At 43.9% G+C, this 27,550-nt stretch overlaps 1 protein-coding gene across 2 annotated transcripts in view; it reads left to right on the forward strand.

The window, feature by feature from the left end:
* Positions 1–27,550, forward strand: part of LOC126236128 (glutamyl aminopeptidase-like) — a 470,917-nt gene that overhangs the window by 156,565 nt on the left and 286,802 nt on the right. The window contains exon 1 of one of the 2 annotated variants that reach the window (XM_049945205.1): positions 12,635–12,694. The exons of the other annotated variant lie outside the window; for it this stretch is intronic. The gene's annotated coding sequence lies outside the window, so the exon portion shown is untranslated. Of the gene's footprint in view, positions 1–12,634; positions 12,695–27,550 lie in introns of those variants that run through there. 2 annotated transcript variants of the gene reach the window in all.

Genomic DNA, 27,550 nt, shown 5'->3' on the forward strand with positions numbered 1-27,550 from the left:
CCACAGTGTCAAGAGTGTGCTGAGAATATTAAATTTCAGACATTACCTCCCACGACGGACAACGCAGTGACCGACGGCCTTCACTTAACGACCGAAAGCAGCGGCGTTTGCATAGAGTTGCCAGTGATAACAGACAAGCAGCATTGCGTGAAATAACCGCATAAATCAATGTGTGACATACAAGGAACGTATCCGTCACAACAGTATGGCGAAATGTGGCATTAACGGCCTATGGTAGCATACGGCCGATGACAACACAACATCGGCTGCAGCTACTCTTCTGGGCTCATGACCATATCGATTGGACCCTAGACGGCTGGTAAACTGTGGTCTGGTCAGATGAGTACCGATTTCAGTTCGTAAGAGCTGATGGTAGAGTTACAGTGTGCCACAGATCCCACGAAGCCATGGAACCAGGTTGTCAACAGGGCCCTGAGCACGCTGGTTGTGATTCCATAATGATGTGGGATGTGTTTACAGGGGAATGTTCTGGAAGAAAGGGTATTGTGGAGACATGGTTTAGCTTTCGCAGAAGAAGTTCTGTGAAGTTTGGAAGGTATGAGACGGGGTACTGGTAGAATTGAAGCTTGCAAGATCCCCTCGCTTCTAAACTGATACTGTTATTACTCAGCTTAACTGCGAGTCCGTAGAGGGTGGTATATGTGATGTACGAGGGCAGTTCAATAAGTAATGCAATACATTTTTTTTCTCGGCCAATTTTGGTTGAAAAAACCGGAAATTTCTTGTGGAATATTTTCAAACATTCCCGCTTCGTCTCGTATAGTTTCATTGACTTCCGACAGGTGGCAGCGCTGTACGGAGCTGTTAAAATGGCGTCTGTAACGGATGTGCGTTGCAAACAACGGGCAGTGATCGAGTTTCTTTTGGCGGAAAACCAGGGCATCTCAGATATTCATAGGCGCTTGCAGAATGTCTACGGTGATCTGGCAGTGGACAAAAGCACGGTGAGTCGTTGGGCAAAGCGTGTGTCATCATCGCCGCAAGGTCAAGCAAGACTGTCTGATCTCCCGCGTGCGGGCCGGCCGTGCACAGCTGTGACTCCTGCAATGGCGGAGCGTGCGAACACACTCGTTCGAGATGATCGACGGATCACCATCAAACAACTCAGTGCTCAACTTGACATCTCTGTTGGTAGTGCTGTCACAATTGTTCACCAGTTGGGATATTCAAAGGTTTGTTCCCGCTGGGTCCCTCGTTGTCTAACCGAACACCATAAGGAGCAAAGGAGAACCATCTGTGTGGAATTGCTTGCTCGTCATGTGGCTGAGGGTGACAATTTCTTGTCAAAGATTGTTACAGGCGATGAAACATGGGTTCATCACTTCGAACCTAAAACAAAACGGCAATCAATGGAGTGGCGCCACACCCACTCCCCTACCAAGAAAAAGTTTAAAGCCATAACCTCAGCCGGTAAAGTCATGGTTACAGTCTTCTGGGACACTGAAGGGGTTATTCTGTTCGATGTCCTTCCCCATGGTCAAACGATCAACTCTGAAGTGTATTGTGCTACTCTTCAGAAATTGAAGAAACGACTTCAGCGTGTTCGTAGGCACAAAAATCTGAACGAACTTCTCCTTCTTCATGACAACGCAAGACCTCACACAAGTCTTCGCACCCGAGAGGAGCTCACAAAACTTCAGTGGACTGTTCTTCCTCATGCACCCTACAGCCCCGATCTCACACCGTCGGATTTCCATATGTTTGGCCCAATGAAGGACGCAATCCGTGGGAGCCACTACGCGGATGATGAAGAAATTATTGATGCAGTACGACGTTGGCTCCGACATCGACCAGTGGAATGGTACCGTGCAGGCATACAGGCCCTCATTTCAAGGTGGCGTAAGGCCGTAGCATTGAATGGAGATTACGTTGAAAAATAGTGTTGTGTAGCTAAAAGATTGGGGAATAACCTGGTGTATTTCAATGCTGAATAAAACAACCCCTGTTTCAGAAAAAAAATGTGTTGCATTACTTATTGAACTGCCCTCGTACAGTATAACTGGTCAGCATTTCAACCCGGAATTTGCGAGTGTAAGTCGGACCTTCCTTGAACCGCCTTGGTGGGTCGTGTCGTCGGATTTCCTCCTACCTGTGCGCGGTGCAGCTCTCGTAAATGTCGTCCCGTGCAGATTCTTCATTGGCGCATTGGATGTCTCTGTCGGTGGAAGCTAATTATCTGAAATTGCTGTCGATCAACTTTGGGGTATCTATTTACTCGAAATTAACATTCATAATGCCGTAATATCACTTTTATTCCTATTAGATCAACAATGAAACACTCGTGTCACAAACCACTCGTAACGGAGAGCATGGTTACCATCGAACAAGACAGGAAGAGCTCTTAACGCCGACTGCCGACTTTGGCGCACAGTCCGCATCTCTTACCAGTTTCGTCACAGTTCGTGGATTTCCGATCAAGTTCGTACATACTAAGATATGCATTTGTTAATGAACGGGTGTGAATTTTAAAGAGGCAAAATTATGATAAATAGTTTTAAACAACCAGAGGCTCCTCCTAGTATTCATGTCGTCATAAATTACTTTAATTATTAAATATAAATAAACAAAATCGGTGACTTTGGCGCCAAGATGGCGGTACTTCCCGTCATGTATATTTCCCAGGCTGACGCTTGTTGCTAAGGTCCAGCGCCGAGCCCCACCCCACTACGCGCGACATATGGTCGCTTCGTCACCTAGCCAGCCAGCGTGGGAAATGCTCTCCGACTCATGGCCGGCTAGGGACTATAGCACTTCCTAACTATCGTGAATACATCAATAAGAGACAATAATTTATTAAAACTGGTAAAAATGTCTTCCTCATGTAAGAGGCACCTTACAAGCTGTGAGAATGGGTCGTGAGTCGTGTTCTGATAAATGGTAGAGCACTGGCCCGCCAAAGGCAAAGGTCTCGAGTTCGAGTCTCGGTCCGGCACTCAGTTTCAATTTTCCAGGAAGTTTCAAGAGAAAAGTTGTGCAAAATTTGTCTCTCCCACCTTGACCCACAAAGAAAAAAAACGGCCCATGAAGGCCTGCCAAGACTTCATTGAAATGCTAAACACGGTCAATTCTTTTCCCGAAAAAATCATCACGGTGACTAGACGTGGTGTTATCAGTGCGTGCCTACCAAAAAGGACAGGGTGCTGAAATTTTCATTAAGGGTCAACGCTTTAACGACATAACCGACATTAATGCCAACGTGACGAGCGAGCTGAACAACATCCCAAAGAAGACTTTTCTGGCAGTTTCGCATGGTTGTATGAAATCCTTGTGCGTTGAACTCAAGTAGAGGAGATCATGTACAGCCTTTTTGTACTGATGAGGTACACTGTTATAATACAGACTGATGTTAACTGCTCCATTATTACGGTCTTTTCCTATTCCTCAGCTGTGAAGTAGTAAATAATTGTTTATCGTATCAATACTTATTTCAGATTCCTTTTACTATTTCGTTGTGTTTCACCATAGTCTGAGAAGCACTATTTTTTAATGAGACTGTAGTCTTAATATTACACTAATAGAATACTACTTTACAAAAGCATTAGATACCTGGTGGTTCCAATTAAAGAGTAGCGATTCACAGAGGTCCAGTGTGGGCTGTAATTACATGGCATCGAAACTTAATAGATAGTCTAATGCGTTAATGCGGACCAGATTTACGCTGGAAAAAAATTAGTTTTTATTTTGACCACCAGGTGCAAGTCTGCCGCTGTGAATGCAAGAAAAACGTGTAGAAATGTTTCCATATGTAATGAATTAGGAACGGGAATCGGGCAGAAAAGGTCAAACAAGTGAGAAAGGGACAATATTAATTTTGTTACTGACAGCCGCTTACGCAATGTGTTCAATATGAGCACTGGAGATGTCGACGAGATGCTGTACAGCCCCAGATTTGCACCTGGTGGCCAACATGGGAACTAATCTTTTTCCAACATAAATGGGTTCCGCATATGTACGACGTTTCGCTACCATACGGTAATTACAACTTACCATAGACCTCCGTGAGTATCTGCACTTTAAATACAACCACCCGGCACATGCAAAGATCTCAGTAGTTTCGACAACACAGGAAATTTAAACACCTATCATTTGTCACATTAGCCAGTTGATTGCTCATGTCAGAATTTATTACTGGAGTGTTTCAGGAACAAGGAATGGCTTGTCTTTACAACCAGATGCAGCAGCTGCGCACTCCTCGCGAACAGTTTTAGAGTATCTTAATGAAACCTATACTTTGCTCTGAATTCGCTATGGTGGCGATTATGAGTGTACGCCGAGGTCCCTCGACCACTGTTCGCTAGTTTAGTGTGTGTTATTGTGTGTAGGCACACTGCGCACAAAATACACTCATGTTCAGAAAAAGAGCAGAACACCTTGAAGGACTAGAGATAGGATGTTCATATTCACAGAACATGTACATTAGTATGTTCAGCAGAAGTGATTAGCATGTGAACCATTTCCGCCCGCGGTCTACGAGTAAAATGTGCGTGCGGCTCTCGTTGTCGCTGTAAACCGAAGATAATGGATCGGCGTAACTTGACCAGACGAGCAAGCTGCCTCACAGACGTATTCGCGAACAGTACCACCGAACCAGTGAGTTTGAAAGAGGGTGCATTATTGGCATAAATGTAAATGTCGAGTGACTAGGGCCTCTCGCCGTTCGCCGGGTGCAAGTCTTTCGATTTGACGCCACTTCGGCGACTTGCGCGTCGATGGGGATGAAATGATGATGATTAGGACAACACAACACCCAGTCCCTGAGCGGAGAAAATTTCCGACCCAGCCAGGAATCGAACCCGGGCCCTTAGGATTGACATTCTATCGCACTGACCACTGAACTACCGGGGGCGCACATTATTGGCATGAGAGAATGTGATGCATCTATCTGGGAAATTGCTGCTCGTGTGGGACGAAGTGCTTCGGCAGTGCAGTGGGTGTGTGCAGAATGGTTCACGGAAGGCCCTTGAACACGACGAGATGGGCCAGGTCGCACCATCCAGATCCCCCACCCCCCCTTCCCCCCGAGAAGATCGACAGGTCTTCCGAATGGCATTGCAGGACAGATGTGCGTCCTCCTCGGCTCTGACGCAACAGTGGAACAGTGTAACACATCGTACACTATCAGGGGTGACAGTCCGTCGCCGTTTATTACGGCACTGGTTACGTACGTGTCGTCCACTTCTCCGCCTATCTTTGACGAATGCTAGACGCAGTGGTATGTGGAACGACGTCAGTGGGAACAGGAATGGCATCAGATTTTTCGAACGAATCCAGGTTCTGTTTGGTTGAAAATGATGGCCGCATTTTGTTTCGCTCCAGACAGGGGGAGCGGCATCACAGTGACTACATTCGGACAAGACATATAGAGCCAACTCAAGGCCTTATGCTGTTGGGTGCTATTGGGCACAACCACAAATCATAGCTGGTGTACATCCAAGCCACTGGACCAGTGTGACCTTCCTAAATGACATCCTGCGACCCGTAGCCATACCCTTTCTGCACAACACATAAGACGCCATTTTCCAGCGAGACAACGCGCGACTATATGCTGCTGAACGAACACGTGCCTTGTTGGTGTCACAAGACATCAGCCGTTTGCCCTGGTCCGCCAGATCACCGGACTTGTCGCCAATCGAAAATGTGTGGGACATGGTGAAACCTTTGTGACCAGTGCCAATCACTAAAGATGAACTTTGTAATCAGCTGAATGCAGCATGGATGGCAATACCACAGGCCACAATTCGCGCCTTATGCGCATCGATGCCATCACGCATAGAACAATTTATCTGGCCCATAGCGGACCCTGTGCCTAGTAGGCAAGAAGGCACATGCTGAACCGAGGTGACAAATGCTAATCATTTCCACAGAACATGCTAATGTACATCTGCTGTGGACGTGAAGGTTCTATCTCTAGTCATTCATGATGTTCTGTTTTTTTTCTGAACATGAGTTTATTAACAAGGGAGGAACTGCTTGCGTGTGTTCAGCGTTTGTGTATACGTTAAAAACACCAGCTCCTACCGGCCGTGGTGGCCAAGCGGTTAAAGGCGCTACAGTCTGGAACCGCGCGACCGCTACGGTCGCAGGTTCGAATCCTGCCTCGGGCATGGATGTGTGTGATGTCCTTAGGTTAGTTAGGTTTAAGTAGTTCTAGGGGACTGATGACCTTAGAAGTTAAGTCCCATAGTGCTCAGAGCCATTTGAACCAGCTCCTGTCAGCAACACGGCCTCTCTGTACGTAGCCTGCAAAACCAGCTGAGCATGGCGCTGATATTTCCTGAGATGTGAAGGAAATACCCGTAACGATGCGCTTATTTCTGATCGACAACCTGTTGCATTTCTTAACTTTTGAATAGTTATATTTTGGAAATCATTGAGAACAGATCATATGTATGTTGACGAAATAGCTGCTTTTTTTTTTTTCAGTCACAGCAGTCGCTCGCTAGACGAAAGATCCGTCCGTAGCTAAAGACTGGAAAGTTGCACAGGTCACAACAGCGCACAAGAAAGGAAACAGAAGTACTCCGTTGAATTATGAACCCGTATCACTGTCATCGAATTACACTGGGATACTGGAACATATAGTCTGTTCGAACGTTATGAAATACGTTGAAGAAAACGATCTATTGACATGTAGCACAGACACAGAAACTATCGTTCTTTTGAAACACAACTGGCCCTTTATTCACACAAAGCAAGGAGTACTATCGACAAGAGATATGAAGTTCATATTTCAAAATTTACATACGGCTTTTGACACAGTAACGAGTTCTACCGACAGGAGATCTCAGATTCATATTTCAAGATTTCCAGAAGACTTTTGGGACCTTTCCTCACCAAAGTATTCCAACCAAAGTATGTGCCTATGTAGCATTGTCTCAGTTGTGCAGCTGGGTCCGTGATTTCCTATAATACAGATCACAGTTCGTGATAACTAACGGGTGGCGTTCTCTAAGGAAGTGTCGTAGGTCCAAAAAATGGTTCAAATGGCTCTGAGCACTATGGGACTCAACTTCTGAGGTCATTAGTCCCCTAGAACTTAGAACTAGTTAAACCTAACTAACCTAAGGACATCACAAACATCCATGCCCGAGGCAGGATTCGAACCTGCGACCGTAGCGGTCTTGCGGTTCCAGACTGCAGCGCCTTTAACCGCACGGCCACTTCGGCCGGCTGTCGTAGGTCCTCTGCAGTTCTTAAACCGTATAAGCAATTTAGGAGACAATCTGAGCAACCCTTTCAGACTGTTCGCAGATGATAGTGTCGTTTATCATCTAGTGATCTGTCAGAAGATCTCCGGCCGGAGTGGCCGTGCGGTTCTAGGCGCTACAGTCTGGAGCCGAGCGATCGCTACGGTCGCAGGTTCGAATCCTGCCTCGGGCATGGATGTGTCTTATGTCCTTAGGTCACTTAGGTTTAATTAGTTCTAAGTTCTAGGCGACTGATGACCTCAGAAGTTAAGTCGCATAGTGCTCAAAGCCATTTGAACCATTTGTCAGAAGATCAATACTAATTACGAAATGATTTACACAAGACACATGCCTGGTGTGAAAAGCTGAAATTGACTCTCAATAATAACAATTATGAGGTCCTCGACACGAGTACTAAAAAAAAGTCGTTAAATTTCGGTTGCACGATAAGTGATACAAATTTAAAGGTTGTCGATTCGAATAAATACCTAGGTATTGCAATTACGAACAACTCAAATTATAAGCATCTAGTAGAAATGTTGTGTGGAAGGCGAACCGAAACTGCGTTTTATTGGCAGAAGATCCAACAGGTCTACTAAAGAGACTGCCCGTACTACGCTTTTCCATCCTCTTCCGGATTACTGCTGCGCGGTATGGGATACTTACCAGACAGGGTTTACGGAGGCATAGAAAAAGTCCAAAGAACGGCTGTTCGGTTTGTATTATCGCGAAACAGGGAAGCGAATGTCATGGGTATGACACGCGAGTTGGGGTGGCCATCATTAAAACAGACATTTTAGACATTTTTCCTTGCGGCGGGATCTTTTCACGAAATTTCACTCACCAACTTTCTCCCCCAAATGCGAAAATATTTTGACTTCCACCTACGTAGGGAGAAACGACCATCGCGATAAGATAAAAGAAATCAGAGCTCACACGGAAAGATTTAGATGTTCATGTGCTACTCGAGAGTGGAACGTGCGAGAAACAGGGTCGTTCTATGCCAAATACTTAACAGTGGATTGCAGGGTAGTCACTTAGATATCGGTGATCATCTCACGAGCTGTAAATGGGAGAAAGTAATATCTTGCCTCGCTCACCATGAAACGCACGCTCTCGCAACTTTAACGGTAAACTCTGGTATGCACGTCAGCCATTGTAGTTTGATGTGGAGATACATAACGATCTCGCGCTAATTAAATGACCCCATGATGGACCACGCCGCACTTCCTTAGAACTTCTGTACCTCCGTTATTGCGCCCACCTGGTAACTATCGCAGACTCACGACCAGTGCTCAAGAATCGCTTGAACGAGTGTTTTGTAAGTCGCTTCCTTCATGGTTGAATATTACATTTCCTTTGGATTGTTGAAACACCAAGAACAATGGACGTTGTCACGCTGAGATGAAATCCCTGCCTCAGCGACACAGATAACCATTTTGGAGGTACAACTACAACGGAGTGGTATCTGTGGAGAGGCCTGACTAACGTATGGTTGGGAAGCAGCCTTTCCTGTGTAGTAGCTGCAAGAGCAACCGTCTGAATGATTGACTACTCTATCATTAGCCATAGCTTTGGAGTGTTGTATTCTCCTGTTTGCTTTGTGTTAATGGCACATTGCAAAGGCTCCTTGAAGACTTGGGCATTTTTTATGCGTGATCTTCCACAAAAGAGCCAGATACGAGGATAATTCGGAAAGTGTAGTTACAAGAATTTTCTGAAATACAAAAAATGAATTTATTTTAATAAAATTTACATACATTGTAGTATAGGTCTTGTAATATTTTCCCACATAATCACCATTTACCTTAACACACTTTGTCATCCGTGGTACGAGCTTCTTGATTCCTGTGTCATAGATACCTCCCGTCGCCTTTTTCAGCCAGTTCTTCACTTCGATTTTCTTCTCGTCATCGTCGGAAAAGTGCTTTCCGCGAAGGTATTCCTTCAATTTAGGGAACAGATTATAGTCACTAGGTGCGAGATCGGGGCTGTGAAACAGGTGGCTTAAAACATCCCAACCAAACCATGTCAACAACTCTTGTGTGGCATGAGCTCTGCATGAACTTGCATGGCTCTGCGAAGTTTCTTCATGGTCTCACAATCTCTTGCAGCATTTATTGATTCACCTCCTTCCAAAAAATCAACGAGCAGAACCCCTTTTCTGTCGCAAAACAATGACGCCATGATTTTCCTCAGTTTTGCTGAGTTTCTAATTTTTTGCCTGAAGGGGAATGAACATGGCGCCACAGCATTGATTGTAGTTTGCTCACTGGAGTATGGTGCGTCAAATCGAAAGACTTGCACTAGGCGAACGGTCTACCCGACGGGAGGTGATAAGCCCAGGTTTCATCTCCTGTCACTACAGAGTTGAGAAAAGCCTCGCCTTCAATCTTAAAACGATCAAGAAAATCACGAGCAGCACTAACTCTGTTCATTTTGTGTGCTTCGGTAAGCATCTTGGGCACCCATCGCGCACATAACTTGCGATAATTTAGTCGATCAGTTACGATTTCATGAACAACAGTTCGTGAAATGTTTGGAAAAACTACATGCAGGTCGTCAATTTTCGAACGGTTATAGAGATATGATGTTCTTCAATTTTCTGTTTCTCTGCCCGGAGACTGAGTGTTTGTGTTGTCCTCATCATTTCATCATTCGTGACAGTGGGTAGATTGGAACGTGAAAAAAATTGGACTGTGTAAAAATTAGGGACTTTGTACGAGCGCTGATGACCGCGCAGTTGAGCGCCCTCCAAACCAAACATCATCATCATCTTCAATTTCTGCACCACATGATCAGTCGCAAAAGACAGCCTTCCGCTTCCGTCTTCATCATGAATTTCCGTGCTTCCAGAATTGAAATTCTGTACCCATTTCGTCACATGCTGCCTTGACATTACGCCCTCTCCATAAATTGAAAGAATTTCGCGTTGATTCGCAGCGGCATTCACGCCCTTAGCGTTTAGGTAGCGAATTATAGTGCGCACTCGCAGTTGGTGGGAGCCGGGCTGAGAACGCTCATTCTAACACTGACCACAACACTAATCGACGAGCTACTGATTATTGGAAATGCTCGTTCCTTTCGTTGGCTTCCCGCTACACGGCAGGGGTACTAACTTCCCCGCGGACATTCCATGCTAAAGCTACATGCCTTGTAGCCTTTTTTCCGTATAGCGCTCGTATGTGAGAGCGAAAGATGATTCAGTTTTTACAATATCTGAACAACGATAAATCCCACACTGTTCTTTAACAAGAACGTAAATAATTAAACAATTTTTATTAAATATCCTTTTTTAACAATGAAAAAGTTATCTCTATTTAAGTAGGAAAATTTTGTTGTTGATGTTATTTGTTACATAGAAAGAGAAAACAAGTAGTGGATAGGTGAGAAGGTTCTATGTATTGCTCTCTAATATTGTTCGATGTGTTTGTTTGTATATATTTCTTCGGACAAATAAATGTCGATGTTTTAAAATTTTTGTAAGACCCTTTTCAAAATGGCTCGGAGCTCTATAGGACTTAATATCTGAGGTCATCAGTCCCCTAGAACTTAGAACTACTTAAACCTAACAAGCTTAAGGACATCACACACACCCATGCCCGAGGCAGGGTTCGAACCTGCGACCGTAGCGGTCGCGCTGTTCCACTCTGAAGCGCCTAGAACCGCTGGGTGACAGCGGCCGGCAGACACTTTTCCTTTTGGTTTATTTCTTAGAGATTTACCATACAAACTTTGTCAATGACATGCTTTATGAATTTTGCTTCGGACATTAATAAACTTAATCGTTACTAGTTTCACAATTGTGATTCTACATTCGATGTTATATTTAGCCGGACCTTTTGCCCTAAAATCCGGGCTGTCTATTTGAAATAGAAATTCAGGTAGCTGGCTGTTTTCAGTCATTTCTTAATAATAAATTAAAATGAGTTTTTTGCGAGATTAACGTCAAATGTACTTAAATTAAAAAGAAAAACTGTGATTAAGCATCTTAATAATTTGGTTCAAATGGCTCTGAGCACTATGGGACTTAACTTCTGAGGTCATCAGTCCCCAGGAACTTAGAACTACTTAAACCTAGCTAACCTAAGGACATCACACACAGCCATGCCCGAGGCAGGATTCCAACCTGCGACCGTAGCGTTCGCGCGGTTCCAGACTGTAGCGCCTAGAACCGCTCGGTCACCACGGCCGGCCCCTAATAATTTGGCAATTATGATAGCAAGTGAGTGTTCAGTCTTCTTCCTAAGATTATCTTACGTCAAAATAAACTAACAATTCTTCATTAAACATAATAATTATCTATTCTTCTGGGATGGAAAACGAAATGATATTCAATCGGGCTGTTAAAGAAATAACAGTAATCTGTAGTTAAATATTTATATTTTTCATTTGAACCCGCATTATCAAGAACGTATTTTCTTCCAAACCATTTCGTGGAACTCTTGACAAGATAATTTTAAATTATGCAACAACACCATCTTTTTAATTTTGTCGGCTTATAGTCCCTTCTCCATTAGGACTTTATGATATTTTTGGCTTTGTGGTCTGGAACAAAGTAATAGTACGCCAGTTTCAGTAATTCCGAATGACATCACGCTCCGACCTGAAATAGGTGTACACCTTTTATGTGCCAAAAGCTTTGTAATGGGCGGAGTAATTTTTTTTTATGAATTTCGTGAAATTTTGCCACTGATCAAAGATCCGACTCTACTGTTTTTCTAGACAAAATATCTGTTGTTTCTACGAAGAAAGACGCAGAGCAGAGAGATAAAAATAGCGTAACTTGTATGTCTATATAACTGTCTTTATGGTATATTATCTTATTCCTCCTTATACTTATTGTTCGCGCTTACGTCATTAACTTGGAACGGGCCTTAGTTGTGCATTCCCTACACCATCGCTAAAGCCCCAAGCAGTAGTAGGGTACGCCTGACACGACCGTAAAAAGGACTTGTCCGGCTCAACCCATATTACAGATGGTTCCTCATAACCTCACTTTCACCAGTCGCTCACTGGACTGACATTCCGTCTAGTGAGAGCTCACCATTGTTATACTGTTACGTCACCCACCGTTCTGTTGACGTGTAGTGTGAATCTATCATTAGGAATAATGTAAGTATTCACAAGGCAGTCACTCCAGAAAATGAAGCGGAACAGTATCGAATATTGTGTTTTATCACTCTGCGAGGGTCCGCAATTAATCTGCCTGTACGAAAGCGACCACGCAAAATTTGGCCAATCCGCGGCGCAGCGAACTTCCGCGCACCGGCAACACGTGTTCTACCTCGTCGATCCATCAGAGCAGCTGAGCCGCTCACCTCCCTGATTCCCCCCACCACCTGCTGTGCGCCTATCTCCCTTCCCCCACTCCGCCCCTCCCGCGCTGTGCGTGAAGCGCGTAGAGTGCAGCCAGTAGCGCCGCGGTCAGTCGGCCTGAACTGAGTGTAGTGTGAACTGTAGTGTGGCCTTCTTCCTCACTCAAGGTAAGGACGCGCCGTCGCTCTTCCCTGTGTGCGTGTGTGTGTCCCGCCCAGCACCACAGCCAACGCGCACAGCGACTGACCCGCAGCCAGTTCCCCCTCCACACGCCACAGCCGGCGCCCTCCGCTTCTACCCATTCACTGCCGCCACCACGTGACAACTGGCGAGCTATATTCGCGCGCCGTCGCAGTGCAAGGTCGACGTACTTGCAAGCGTAGACCGGTCGATAGTATCTCCCTGTCGGCCGCACGACAATCGATACGTACCGTGGCTCTGCCCGCCGCTTTCGGCATCAACACATGGGCCCCCACTACGTTTACAAGCGACACATCTTCCGGAAGATGAAAACCGAATTGCGGAAGCCGTTATTCGCTGTCGCGTTTAATGTAAAAGTCTGGAGCGGATTTGCAAATGTGGCGCTGGGAAACAGCTTCTCCTTCACTGCACGATAAGTCACTCCATCCATAATTGCCGAATAGTAACCTGACATACCAAGCTCGTTTCAAAAACGTTTGTGCGTTTACATGGGAGCGAAAATCAATTATGGAAGTGTAAAACCGGCAGCTAGTAACAGATTTCCAGAATCTATTTTGTTTTGCATGACGAACCAGAAACATTACTGTGAAATCGGTTTATGAAATCTGGTTTTGGGAAACTCCATGTAAACATAGTGCATCCAATGCACCGCCAATAAATAGATCGGGATCTCTCTCCACTGTTATTTCTAGACAGCTCTCCACTCGCAGTAAAGATCTCCTTTTCTTCGTCATCGGCGTTTCGCGTAATTTGACGAGATTATCGAAAGATAAATATTAATCGCGTAGTAACTGCCATTAAGATATGGAAAACTTAATAATAAAATCCGTCTGTTATCCCTTCAATAGCATATTCTACTTGTCATCGTACATTTATATTATGGCGTCTTTGGTAGCTTTGTACCTGTATAAACGAGTGGGAATAACACGTCGAAGCTACTTTATTGCTGTGTCACATGCACCAGAAATCACCAAAACTACACAGATACAAATTACTGTGGCTTTGACGTCAAACTGAAATGGCAACCAAAAGAAGCGCTGAAGATGTACCTGTTTCTTGATATGTACCTTAACGAAGTAGATAAGCTATTGAAAGTACAATACACTGAATTTGTTGCTCCGTTCCGTTTTGGAGTACAAGGGCTGTTTTGCTACTAATTTACCACTCACCTGTGTTTGTCCGCTTTATTTGTTATCGATTTCGAGGCCTTTTATGGCTTTATCTCCGGGCGTTTAGCCACAGTTAACGAAAAGAAGTATTGTTTCTGTACCAAAGCATCCTCCAAGACTCTGAATTTTACAATTGGTTTATGAAAAGCAACGGAAGGTTATCTTTGGAGAAGCCAGATTAACCCGTGGTTCCTGCAGAGGGGCAGTAGCCTTTTCAGTAGCTGCAGGGTTGAGAGTTTGGATGATGGACTGATCTGGCGTTGTAACATAAGCCAGCGTGGTCTTGCTGCGCTTGTACTGCTAAAGGCTGAAAGCAAGGGGAAAGTACAACCGATATTATTTTTCGAGGGAAGGATTATCATGAACAACGTATTAAAAGTTCTGACCGGTGCGGTGTGTGTGTGTGTGTGTGTGACGGGGGTGGGGGGGGGGGGGGTGAAGGCGATGTATTTGAAGGTCACCTTTCTACGTTTCTCTTGAATAACTCGAGAAACGCGCTCTCTAGCGAAAACGTATACCAGTACAAAATTAAACTATATTAAATTTAATTCTATTCTGTAGGACTAATAGTTGCACGAAAAGTGAAGAGCATATTGAAAATCTCGCTTGAAGCGCATGTGCTGTAGCTTAGATGGTTTTTGCACGCCAGTTTCAGGTAATTTCCCGACTGGATAAAACCGCAGCTTTCCTCTGTCACATTGCTCGTCCCGACTTCCTCTACACCACAGTGGTACGTTGTCAACAGTGATATTTACGCCCTGGGTAATGTGAACACACCGTCATTTGACGATGACGTTCCGCTGACGTCCATAGTGAATAAGCCTTAAATCCCCTTTCACCAGTCACTGTTCTACGAACACAGGTCTGGCGAACATCGGAATCAAAAGGACAGTATCTACGAGTACTGTAGATGGGTAACTTATACTTAGAGTCCGACAAGCAATCTCATGTGTAACGTAAAAAAAGCTTGTATCGTAGCATAAGATTCCACTGTCTGACAGTCAGCTCAAAATACAAACCAGGGATGCCAAGAGAAAGCGGCTAAACAATCCAAAGAGCCATTCAAACAGAAAGTCCGAGAGATAGGAAGGCGTTAACGGTTGCAGGGTGTAACCGGAAGCGTAGAGATTGCAGCGCCTTGAAAGCAGATACAGAACTGCTGACGGAAGACTGCGGGTTACAAAGGATCTGCGGAGCCGGGAATTTACATTCAGAGTGAGTCTTTCACATCGTAGCTGAGTTGAACAAGTAGGCCGGCCGCTGTGGCCGAGCGGTTCTAGGCGCTTCAGTCCGGAACCGCGCTGCTGCTACGGTCGCAGGTTCGAATCCTGCTTCGGACATGGATGTGTGTGATGTCCTTAGGTTTGTTAGGTTTAAGTATTTCTAAGTCTAGGGGTCTGGTGATCTCAGATGCTAAGTCCCATAGTGCTCAGAGCCATTTGAACCATTTTGGACAAGTAGGGGACGATTCTTTTGACAAACAACGCGTTGTGTGTCCCTAATCTGTGGACTGATTGTGATAGTTCTACCACCAGCCAGTGACGGCTCTCAGAGGCAGTACCCTGCTTTTTATTCAGGAGGGGTGAGTTGAGACTGAAGCGTACAAGAGTGGAAACACGATGCGAACTGCGCGAATGGGTCTCGACTGCTGCTATGCTAACACAAATAATGTGACAGTCTCCTAGAAATACATATTCCACTGAGTTTTACAAAACTTCCTGCAACCATATAGTGAACTGATTTAAATTAATAATTTAAAAAAAACTGATTAGCGATAACACTATTGCCTACACAGACGCAGTGCGTGAGAGACATATGACGAGGCATGACATATGCATAACATGTTTTTTTCGCTTTGGTCTACGCCATAGTAGCCTTGTATATACGGAAAGACACAATTTTGCCACGCCACAGGCTGAGGTGTGCTAATCACATAAAGAATAACATCGACTTGAAAATTATCGCCTTGACCGAAATCGATAGTGCAGTAAATTAACGTTATCTCAGACAGCGGCTAAGCGAACATGTTGTCTCTCCATATAATAAATGTGTAGAGAATGGTTATAACAAAAGGCAGCTTATGTTAATTCCATTCTGAAAACAGATTCCATGCAACCGGCAGTGTTCGTGGATTCCTCGTCAGGTGACGTCATTAGCGTCCATCTAAACTGGACTAATGAGGCTGGAAGTAACTTGCCCACTTTCGATGGATGACACTGCACTTACGACTTTTCCTTCCGCTGATCATTCCAAAATTACGTTACTGCTGGATGGTCTTCGAGCGGTTTTTTCTCTTAAGAATTCTGCATAGCGTTCTTACCACGTTGTTTCCTCACACTGCCCGACTTCGAATTTCATATGTCTACTTAACTTTTAACATCCTTTTGATGGGCGAGATAAGAAATACTGTCACTCTTGATACGGGTGCAAATTTCGTTCCTCTTACTTAAAAAAGTTTTAGATTACAATTAGGAATAATTCAGAGAAGCAACGTTAGAAAACAGTTTCTGCAACAATACTTTCGTAATGATTATCACAAACAAAACAAAAGATATTATTACAAGTGTGTGCTTAATTTCCATGCGAAGCGCTCCTTGCTTCGTCGCTGTGCTTCGCTGAGCAGGGGCCGTAGTTCTTTGAAAGGAAAATCTAAAGCGAACTGTGTGTGAAAGTATAGCTTTTACACAGTCACAGTACAAAAACTCCAAGTCATTGCCTGACGTAAAAATCGGAGAGGAATTTCATGGTGCGAGGTACAGAAGTATTAAACGCGCAAACAAAGTTGACACTCGGCGCAGTGTCTGATGGGAGCGACTGTATATGGCAAATGCCTTTACGGTCGCTCCCAGTAGCCACAGCACCGAGTCTCCATTTGCACGTTTAATTACGACCTCATGATGCTAATCAACATAACTAGTCAATTATTTTACTTTCATTGTTTAATATAATATTATTAGTTGGTTAGTTAATTAAAAATATTCTTTATTTATTTATTATTACACTACTGGCCATTAAAATTGCTACACCACGAAGATGACGTGCTACAGACGCGAAATTTAACCGACAGGAAGAAGATGCTGTGATATGCAAATGATTAGCTTTTCAGAGCATTCACACAAGGTTGGTGCCGGCGGCGACACCTACAACGCGCTGACATGAGGAAAGTTTCCAACCGATTTCTCATCCACAAACAGCAGTTGACCGGCGTTCCCTGGTGAAACGTTGTTGTGATGCCTCGTGTAAGGAGGAGAAATGCGTACCATCACGTTTCCGACTTTGATAAAGGTCAGATTGTAACCTATCGCGATTGCGGTTTATCGTATCGAGACATGCTGCTCGCGTTGGTCGAGATGCAATGACTGTTAGCAGAATATGGAATCGGTGAGTTCAGGAGGGTAATACGGAACGCCATGCTGCATCCCAACGGCCTCGTATCACTAGCAGTCGAGATGACAGGCATCTTATCCGCATGGCTGTAACGGATCGTGCAGCCACATCTCGATCCCTGAGTCAACAGATAGGGACGTTTGCAAGACAACAAACATCTGCACGAACAGTTCGTCAGCGTTTGCAGCAGCATGGACTATCAGCTCGTAGATCATGGCTGCGGTTACCCTTGACGCTGCATCACAGACAGGAGCGCCTGCGATAGTGTACTCAACGACGAATGGCAAAACGTCATTTTTTCGGATGAATCCGGTTCTGTTTACAGCATCATGATGGTTGAATCCGTGTTTGGCTACATCGCGGTGAACGCACATTCGAAGCGTGTATTCGTCATCGCCATACTGGCGTATCACCCGGCGTGATGGTATGGGGTGCCATTGGTTATAAGTCTCGGTCACCTTTTGTTCGTATTGACGGCACTTTGAACAGTGGACGTTACATTTCAGATGTGTTACGACTCGTGGCTCTACCCTTCATTCGATCCCTGCGAAACCCTACATTTCAGCAGGATAATGTACGACCGCATGCTGCAGGTTCTGTACGGGCCTTTCTTGATATAGAAAATGTTCGACTGCTGCCCTGGCCAGCACATTCTCCAGATCTCTCACCAATTGAAAACGTCTGGCCACTGGTGGCCGAGCAACTGGCTCGTCACAATACGCCAGTCACTACTCTTGATGAACTGTGGTATCGTGTTGAAGCTGCATGGGCAGCTGTACCTGTACACGCCATCCAAGCTCTGTTTGACTCAATGTCCAGGCATATCAAGGCGGTTATGACGGCCAGAGGTGGTTGTTCTGGGTACTGATTTCTCAGGATCTATGCACCCAAATTGCGTGAAAATGTAATCACATGTCAGTTCTAGTATAATATATTTGTCCAATGAATACCCGTTTATCATCTGCTTTTCTTCTTGGTATAGCAATTTTAATGGCCAGTAGTGTATAAATAAATATTCTTTATGTGTGCTTTTATTTTAATTATTGGCTTAGTTACTGGTTTGAGTTGCTTTAGCATAATTCCTTATTTCCTTTTATCTTTATCCTCCTGGATACTTGGAAAATATAAATAATTCGTTTCAAATACCACTCGAGAGCAAGAGATGTATTCCGCAGCGGTGATCTCACGGATATTCCTCGTCGTTATCTGCTGCACCTGAAATCTCTGAAACCTTCACTTGCTACGCAGATCGTTCGGCGCAACTGCGTGCTATGTTGTTTGATGAGTCTGGATGATAGTTCCAACAATTTAGCAAGTTAAAGTTTATTATTTCGGAGATAATATCTCGACGAATTACTAACATGGAAAATGCAGATTCGCACTATCGTTCCAAACTTCACCTCCGAGGGATCTGCGTCTCGTAATATCTGTATCATGATAATTAACTAATTTCGATAAGGAGATATACGAGGGCGGTTCAGAAAGTAACCTCCGATTGGTCACAGTGCGGGTTGTGGGGGGAGTAGCGACGCCATCTGTGCGTTCACGCACTCAACAGGTCAGTCGGCATCAAGTCGTGGTCGAGTGAACGTCGTACCTGCGCTAGTTTAGTTTTTGTGGCAGTTTGAAATGTGTGCTGCAATAGAAAACCCCGCCAAATGTGAAGTGCGTGCTGTCATAAGGTTTTTTACAGCCAAAGGATATTCTGGAGCAGCTATTCATCGTGAGCTTTGTGCCGTGTACGGACCAAGAGTTATGAGTGAAGGAGTTGTCCGTGAATGGGTACGTTTATTTAAAAGTGGACGAGAAAACGTTCATGATGAAGAGAGGAGTGGTAGACCATCATTGGTGACTGACGAACTCGTTCAGACAGTTGATGCAAAAGTTCGTGAAAATCGACGTTTCTCAATGTCGGAGTTGTCTACTGGTTTTCCACAGATTTCTAAGACTCTCTTGTACGAGATAGTGACAGCAAGATTGGGTTACCGTAAGTTCTGTGCACGATGGGTGCCCAAAATTCTTACCGACCACCACAAAACTCAAAGAATGGCCTCTGCATTAGACTTTCTGTCACGTTATGAGGACAAAGGAGAACCATTGTTAAACAGAATCGTGACCGGTGACGAAACCTGGATTAAGTACGTGAACCCTGAGACAAAAGAACAATCAAAGATGTGGGCACATTCAAATTCGCCTACCAAACCAAGAAAAGCCTCGCAAGATTTTTCTGCCAGAAAACTGATGACAACGGTGTTTTGGGATGCCAAAGGGGTGTTGTTGGTTGAATTCATGGAACGTGGTACGACCATTAATCAAGACGTGTACTGTGAAACAATAAAAAAGTTACGACGGGCTATACAGAACAAACGCCGTGGTATGCTGACTTCCGGTATCGTTTTTTTGCACGATAACGCCCGTCCTCACTCTGCTCGCAGAACAACGGCCCTTCTTGAGTCCTTCAAGTGGGACGTTATCAACCATCCACCTTACAGCCCAGACCTGGCGCCAAGTGATTATCACCTCTTCATGCATTTGAAGAAATGGCTCGGGTCACAGCGGTTTGATGACGACGAAGAGCTCAAAGATGCGGTCACAGGCTGGCTCCAGGCACAAGCGGGTGATTTTTATGCAGAAGGAATTTCAAAGCTTGTGAAGAGATACGATAAGTGCCTCAATCGCTATGGAGACTATGTAGAAAAATAGTGCAAAGATGTAGTTGTAAGATGTATATATTAAAATATTTTTATTTAACTTGGTGTATTTTTTTAAATCAACCGGAGGTTACTTTCTGAACTGCCCTCGTACATACCTTGAATACTTGATGTTAGTTATTGGATCTCATTTTGTGCAAAAACTATTTGAACATTAACTATATACCGGAATGGCGTCTCACAACAATACAATCTCTCTCCTCTCACACGTGCGGTTTCTCCATTTCCTTCACAAAGAATGTCAAAAACAAATCTGTGGTTCGGTAAAATACAGAGATTCGTTCGTAGCACGGAATGTCAAATTCTCGCAGGCGGTATATGCCGTTTACCGCAATATGAATTCGTCTCCCTAATTACAGTTTTGCATACATCGTTACGCCAAGGTTGGTATGACGCTAACAGAACACGGAAATGGAAGCCTATATCTCCTGGTCAATATCTTTTCGTCCATCGGCACGTTACGCCATGGTTGGTACGACGATAACATAACACGGAAATTGAAGCCTACATCTCCTGGTCAATATCTTCTCGTCCATCGGCACGTTATGGTGAGAACGCGTGGACCACCATAGCGACCCTGTTCCACAGTACTGGAAGGACGCTCATATAGTGAGAAATGGGAACATATTGTTACCCACTGTACTTTTGGTAGTCCAGGTGTTACGACGTGGGGAGGCTTCATGTTACGAAGACGTACCGAACTCGAGAAACGTTCGACATGATTGCGTCACTGTACCTTTCCCCCGTGTGCGTCTTTTCATTGGCTCATTCGGCCCTGACCTTACATTTATGAATGGTATCGAGCACGTATGGGATGCACTGGGGAGATGTATTGCAGCACATCCATCAGCAGCAACGACCACGCAGCAGTTCGTCAAAAGCACTGGTGGAGGAATAGCACGGCCTACCACAAGTGCTCCTTATGAACCTTGTGGTCAGCACGGAGCACGTCGCGTAGCATGCATTGCCGTGCCTGGTGATCACACACCCTATTAACCCAGATAGTTCTGAAATAAAATTTTAAAGTTTTTGGTTTATATTCTAATATTTTATTATCATTTGTTGTTACAAACACAGAAAACAGTTTTACAACAACTACATTTATAGTCTAGTCACAATGAGTTTCCTTCTGGAAGGATGGCAGGATAACATGACTACATTTTCAACAATATTACATCAACTACAATTTTGTATGGAAAGACAGAAAACATGAAACGTGGGGACCCAAACCACACTTAAGGCACTTAGTGGTGGTCTTCTCCTTGCACATTCTAAATTGCAGTTGTATTTTCTTGTTTGTTTTGACATCTACTGGTAAATCACCAACATAATGTTCTTTCCCATTATAGCGTAATTCAATTTTATTTACTCTGGAATGTCGTCCTCTGCTTTGGATAATCTTCTTATTTCCGTCAATTATAGCAGAGACGATACGGCGCCTAAATGTGAGATGATCAATTGGCCCCTCATTACGCCTGTACATATTCCAAGCATTTTGTTCAGCAACATCGATTAGATGTGCTATTACAGGAAAATACCATTGTTTTCCTCTTACGGATGTTCTATATAAGGATGTATTTTGATCTGCGCGTTCTGTTCCACCCGTGTGATTATTATATGCTTGGAACAGTCTAGGTTGAGGCACTGACACTTTCTGTTTATTCTCCCTGGAGAATCGGCCTACCTGTCTCAGTGGCAGAGCCTGGTCGTAATTGGTAGCCAAAGTAACAACACTTTTATCATTCCACGTGACAACTGATATTCCTGAAACAAAGGAAAGTTAGTTAACAGGTTATTTGAGAGCATAACATTTTAATGTATATGTTTAGACTTTTACCAGAATTTTTATCTGAACAGGACTTGTGTGTTCCTCTTTTCTCCTTCTTGGATTTTTCTGGTGGAGACAAAATGCAGCTTTCAGGTATTCTGTTACAGCGGATTGCCCCGTAGCTACAATGCCTCTTTTCTTGAGATCTTGCAGAAGCTGAACGCTGGTAAAAAAAAAAGAAAAAAAAACCGTATGGAATATTTTGCAGCAGCTGATGAGCATATGTACATATAACTCCATACGCCAGACCCTTGCCCTCATACTTTTCGCCGCAAGTACCAGCTCCCTGATGAAGTTCCAGCCATATTAGATATCCATCGCTGGTACCTCCACATCAGAACTCATATCCATAACGAACTGGTTTTGATGAACTGTTTACACCCATGTCGTCCAAAATATGGCACCATCGACTCATCAACTGAATAATGGCGCTCAAGTGGTGCCAGTGCTATAAATCTCTCATTGAACATGGATAACAGTCTTGTGACTTTTGCAAATCTATCATTAGGATCCACTTCACCATTGTTGCAAACATGAAGATTGTTCGTAATAAAATCGGATCGGTGCCTTGGTGTGGCATTGGAGACAAGTTCATTATGGCTGTCAGTTTCTTCTTGCCAGTACATCTTCCTCCTTGGGACCACAACATACCCACTAAGGAGAAGAACAGGTATAAAAACCCGCATTTCATTTTTCCCAATGTGTTATTTTTCGCTGGATACTGATTGGTATATGTAGGCATCAGGCTAATAACTTCTTCACCAAAAAATTTTTCATAATATCATAAAGGACTCGTACCTTTTCTGGTAGGTACAGTATTCATTGGAGTCCATTGTACAGTTAATTCAGGAATGCTGTCTTTTGTCCGGTTACAACTTTCTTCTTTCCTAGATTTGCATTTTGAAACAGAATCCCGTTTATATTTTTTTGAGGAAGGAGGAGTAGCTGACTGAGATATCAGATGATTATTACCAGTGTCATTTCTGTTGTTGCTACAAACTGAGGATGTACCAGGTATTTGTTCTTTCTGACAAGAATTTGTTTCCATTGGTGAATCTAGAGTCAAAATCCAAATATATGGGTCAGTAATCCAAACAGTTGCATTTAGCTGACTTGCAGGTAAGTTACCTGAATGACCGACCAACGCTCGATCCCGCTCCCATCTCCGTCCGTCGGACAGTTCATCCGGTGTCTCGAGCGGTCGGAGAGTATTGGCTGTCCGCGCCTCCCTAGCGCTCCGTCCCCGACTGCTGCTGCGGCCCCACTGCACTTCTGCCGCCTTCCAACTCCAACCGCTCCAGGTCCGATCTCCCCCCACGACCCACGACGACAGGGAAGTAACAGCCGTCCAGCAAAGATAATACGGCAGGGCTAATATCGATACGCACTGCTGCTGCCAGTCATGGGCAGGCAAAACAGCAATTCAGTGACACCAGTAATTGAAATTAAAATGACGAGGCAGCCGTACGGTAAAAACAAGATGTTAAATAATAGATGGCACGAACATGAGCCACGCACGGCTTATATCTGTCTTTAGGAGGACGACGACAATTCGGATTGCACACAAAACTTGAAATGTGATTCAGTCTCTGGATAACAAATTATTCAACAGTGTAAAGCATTTTTTCAGAAAACTGTTTGGCAAGTTTCGACAGCTCTTTGTCATTGCAGGTTTACCAGCGGAACAGTATTGTTAAAATTCAGTTATCTCTGCATTGTCAGTACGCATCAAAGCATTTTACGAATTTGATGAAGTATGTGACTACGTAGTCTTTCCCGGCATTTTAACAGATCAACTTCTTGTCGGGTCTTGAGCCGGATCGAACTGTCATCCGCGCACAATATTCCCGCGGCCCGCCTGGCGGCTATTATCTGGTGAGAAAAGCTAAGCCGCTCTCGGCGATAACTGTTTCAAAGCGACGGAACCTTAATATGCAGCGAATATACAAAAGCGCATGCGCTGAGGTAACGCGCAAGTGCTCAAACGTTGCTGCTGACCGCTGGCGCAAGAAGAGTTGCAGCGCCTCCAGTGGTGAATACCACCAAAAACAATATATCGTTAAAAATAAATACTCATAGCCGGCCAGTCGGCTATGAGTATTCACCACTGGAGATGCTGCAACTCTTCTTGTGCCAGGGGCAGCAGCAACGTTTGAGCACTTGAGTATTACCTCAGCGCATGCAATTCTGTATTTTCGCTGCATATTGAGGTTCCGTCGTTTTGAATCAGTTATCGGCAAGAGCGGCTTAGCTTTTCTCAGCTGATTATGGCGGCCAGGTGAAACGCGGAAACACTGTGCAGATAACAGTTTGATCCGGCTGAGGACCAGACAAGAATTTGATCTTGATGAAGTATACCCGGTATGCAGCACAATATACAGAACAACCACCATGACTGTTTATTACTCCATCCCAATTGCTTCTGAATAAAACTAGTAATTATTGTGAAGTGCCTGAATGCATTAATTTTTAGAGCTCAATATCTCAATGGTTAAAACGGAACCCTTACAGGACCACACTGTAGTCCGTCCGTTCGTCCGTCTGTCTGTCTGTCTGTCCGAGTGTTAAAAAGCCTTTTTCTCAGGAATGGGTAGAGGAATCAAACTGAAATTCGTGGCACACACTAAGGCCTACTGTCTCTTGACGGTGTATAAAAGTGGAGCTTCTAATTCAGTGCAGTCAAAAGCTACTGCCATTTCTGTCACACATTTTGATACTACCAAACTCAATTATTAAAACCTATAGGGTACTTTCCGTTGCACTGGACTCATGAAATTTGCCAAGAAGCTAGGTTTCACAGTAGAACCAGAGGTAAAAATCCGAAAACTGTAAATTTGGAATTATATCCCAAGAAAAAAATGTGTCATTGTTATCTGACTGTTCGTCCGTCGGTTAAGCCACCTTTTTCTCAGGAACCAGTAGATGTATAAACTTTCTGTCATGTACTAACGTCCATAGGATCTTGGCGATGTAATAATGTAAGCTTCTAAGTCAATGCAGCCTAAAGATACAGCTACTGAGGTCACGTATTTTGATACCCGCAAACTCACTCATCAAAACCTATAGTGTACTTAACGTTGTTCTGAAATTTGGGAATTTTCACAGCACAAGTAAAGGAAAAAATCCCAAAATTGTTAATTTGCAATTATATCACACAAAAAATATTATTTTGTCATTTGTTACTCGACATCAAAGTTAAAATTAAAAACAGACTAATTTCTCTGCGTATTTTTGTTTCACATAGAACTTGAAACGCCATATTTGCGCATAGTGAACGCTTCTGGCTTTCTGACGATGGATAAATTCCGAAACGAGTCATGAGCAATAAAGTCATTCCTTGCCTGATGTTTGACTTTTAACTATTGCGATCCAGTCAGCCTGAATGGAGAACTATTGATTGTTATAATAATGGTCGCCTGCCAACTGCATGACTTTATGTCACATTTATGTTATTGAAATTAAAACATTCTCGAAAATCTTGGAATCCCTGGGATCGATACTGTGCCAATATTGTAACGTCCCCTTAAAAAAATTATAAAATGACTGTGCTGATAAACCTCTACGTTATTTGATTTTCAAATAGCTGAGCAAAACTGAACGTACTCTGACATTTCTCTCTTTACTTATTCTGATCAACACTAAACTGACACATAATATTTTTAGCGCAACGCAATCTGACTGTCAATAATCCCTACAAAAGAATGGCCCTGACTAATAATAACCTATACCTTTCATGAATCACTTACCTCACAAAAATCTTCGTTACTCGAACTACTGCAATACAGCAAGCGCCAATACTGCCAGCTAAATAAAAGATTGTAACTACTGATGGCACTAACTACTGATAGGCATAGTTAACAAATGAAAGACTTTGATGGAGAACAAACAATGTATTTACCTTAGTAGTGTTCAATGGTCATTATATCATGACATCCAGTCTTACAAATTTCCTTTTTCTGACGGACACACGTCCAGATCGTCGGCTCTCAAAACTCTGCCATCTCTCTTCCAACTGCTGGCGGTTCACCTCCAACTGCGCAACGCTACGCGCTGTTCACATCCAACTGCCCAACACTACAATAGCAAATATTCCGACAATGCAAACCAGCCACAGACTGCACACAGCACCGTCAGTGATTTTCATACAGAGCGCTACGTGGCGTTACCAACGTAAAAACCTAAACAGCCTACTTACAATGTCAATGTCGATAAGACGCAAAAATAGTCTAGATTCTCGAGTCCCGGAATGAATGACTGGTTTATACACAATTAAGTTTGTGTGGAATTGGCAGTGCGCGAGTGATACTCGCACCTGCAATTTTTTCGGTTATCAGGTGCACCTAATATAAGGAAAATGTTTTTATCATCCAGTAGATATTACAAGGAACAAACAAGGACCTGTTTCATTGTTAGCAACATATAAATTATTCAAAAATTATCATAATAACTGTGTTACAGGACTTGTTATAAAATATTTAATGTCAACGAACGAAAGTCCTCTCGATTGGTGGAAGTCGTCTGTACTGTAACATCACATAGTGTCTAGATTTTCTTTCCTGTGCTGGTCACTTGTGTGACAAGTGCAACTGCAACATGGCGATATGAGCCGCAAGTTATTCAAAAAATTATTGATTTCTGACATTTTGGTATTGTTTAAATGCCTAAAATTCGCGTGTGTGTACTTTGAACTTCGCGCTACGTGACGCTACGTCCTCTTGTCACGACAGCTTATTCGCCGATTCGCGCGCTAGGCAGAGAAAGCTGTACAAACCTCTGCAAAGACGCCTATTTCTGGGGGCAAGCTCCCGCCCCTCCACACCTTAGCTCTCAGGGAAAGGAAAATAAATATAATATATTCTTGTGGTTGTCTTTCAAGAAAATGATTTAGGAGTCGGTATTTCGCCGGTTTCTAACAAGATAGGAACCGGCACGTTTTTATGGCCACTTACAAGTCGCCATTCGTCTTCCAAGATGTTAAAAACACTCCATACACCCAGCTCTAGGCCCCAGACTAGCGTATGGGCGCTCTTGAAACGCTGTTATATGGGGTTCTAACGTTAACATTATTTTTAAAAATATCTGCAGCACGCCTTAGCAGCTAAAATTTTGACAACACATTTCTCTCGGTGTATTCTTGCTGTGTGAAGAACTTCAGTGTAGGAATGTGCGCTGCTGGCCAGTAGAATTGCAACGTCAGTATTCTAGGCGCTTCAGTTCGGAACCGCGCTGCTGCTACGGTCGCAGGTTCGAATCCTGCCTCGGGCATGGATGTGTGTGATGTCGTTAGGTTAGTTAGGTTTAAGTAGTTCTATATTCTAGGGGACTGATGACCTTAGATGTTAAGTCCCAATGTGCTTAGAGCCATTTGAACCATTTTTGAAGCTTAGCAAATAAGGAGTTTTACTGATGGTGCGTTCACAGAATTGCGGAAACAATGCATGATTACATTTGTAGGTGATTTGTGAGTGTACAGGGCGTGAAACAATAGCACAAACAGCTGCCATTTCTGCAGTAACAGTCTCTCTAACCTGGCTGGGTATCACTACGAACTGAGCTTGAAAGGCAAATACATCACTGCGTGCCACTCAGTCGTAGAGGATTGCATGATGGCGCGCCAGCCACTCGGCAAACCCGGTCCAGAAGTTTCCAAGGGGTGAGAGATCTGGAAACCTGCTGGGCAAGACAACGGTCAAGCACCCCTGTAGCGAGGTAGGTCAAGACAGCATG

The sequence above is a fragment of the Schistocerca nitens genome, chromosome 2 (genome assembly GCF_023898315.1).
Source record: "Schistocerca nitens isolate TAMUIC-IGC-003100 chromosome 2, iqSchNite1.1, whole genome shotgun sequence".
NCBI lineage: Eukaryota > Metazoa > Arthropoda > Insecta > Orthoptera > Acrididae > Schistocerca > Schistocerca nitens.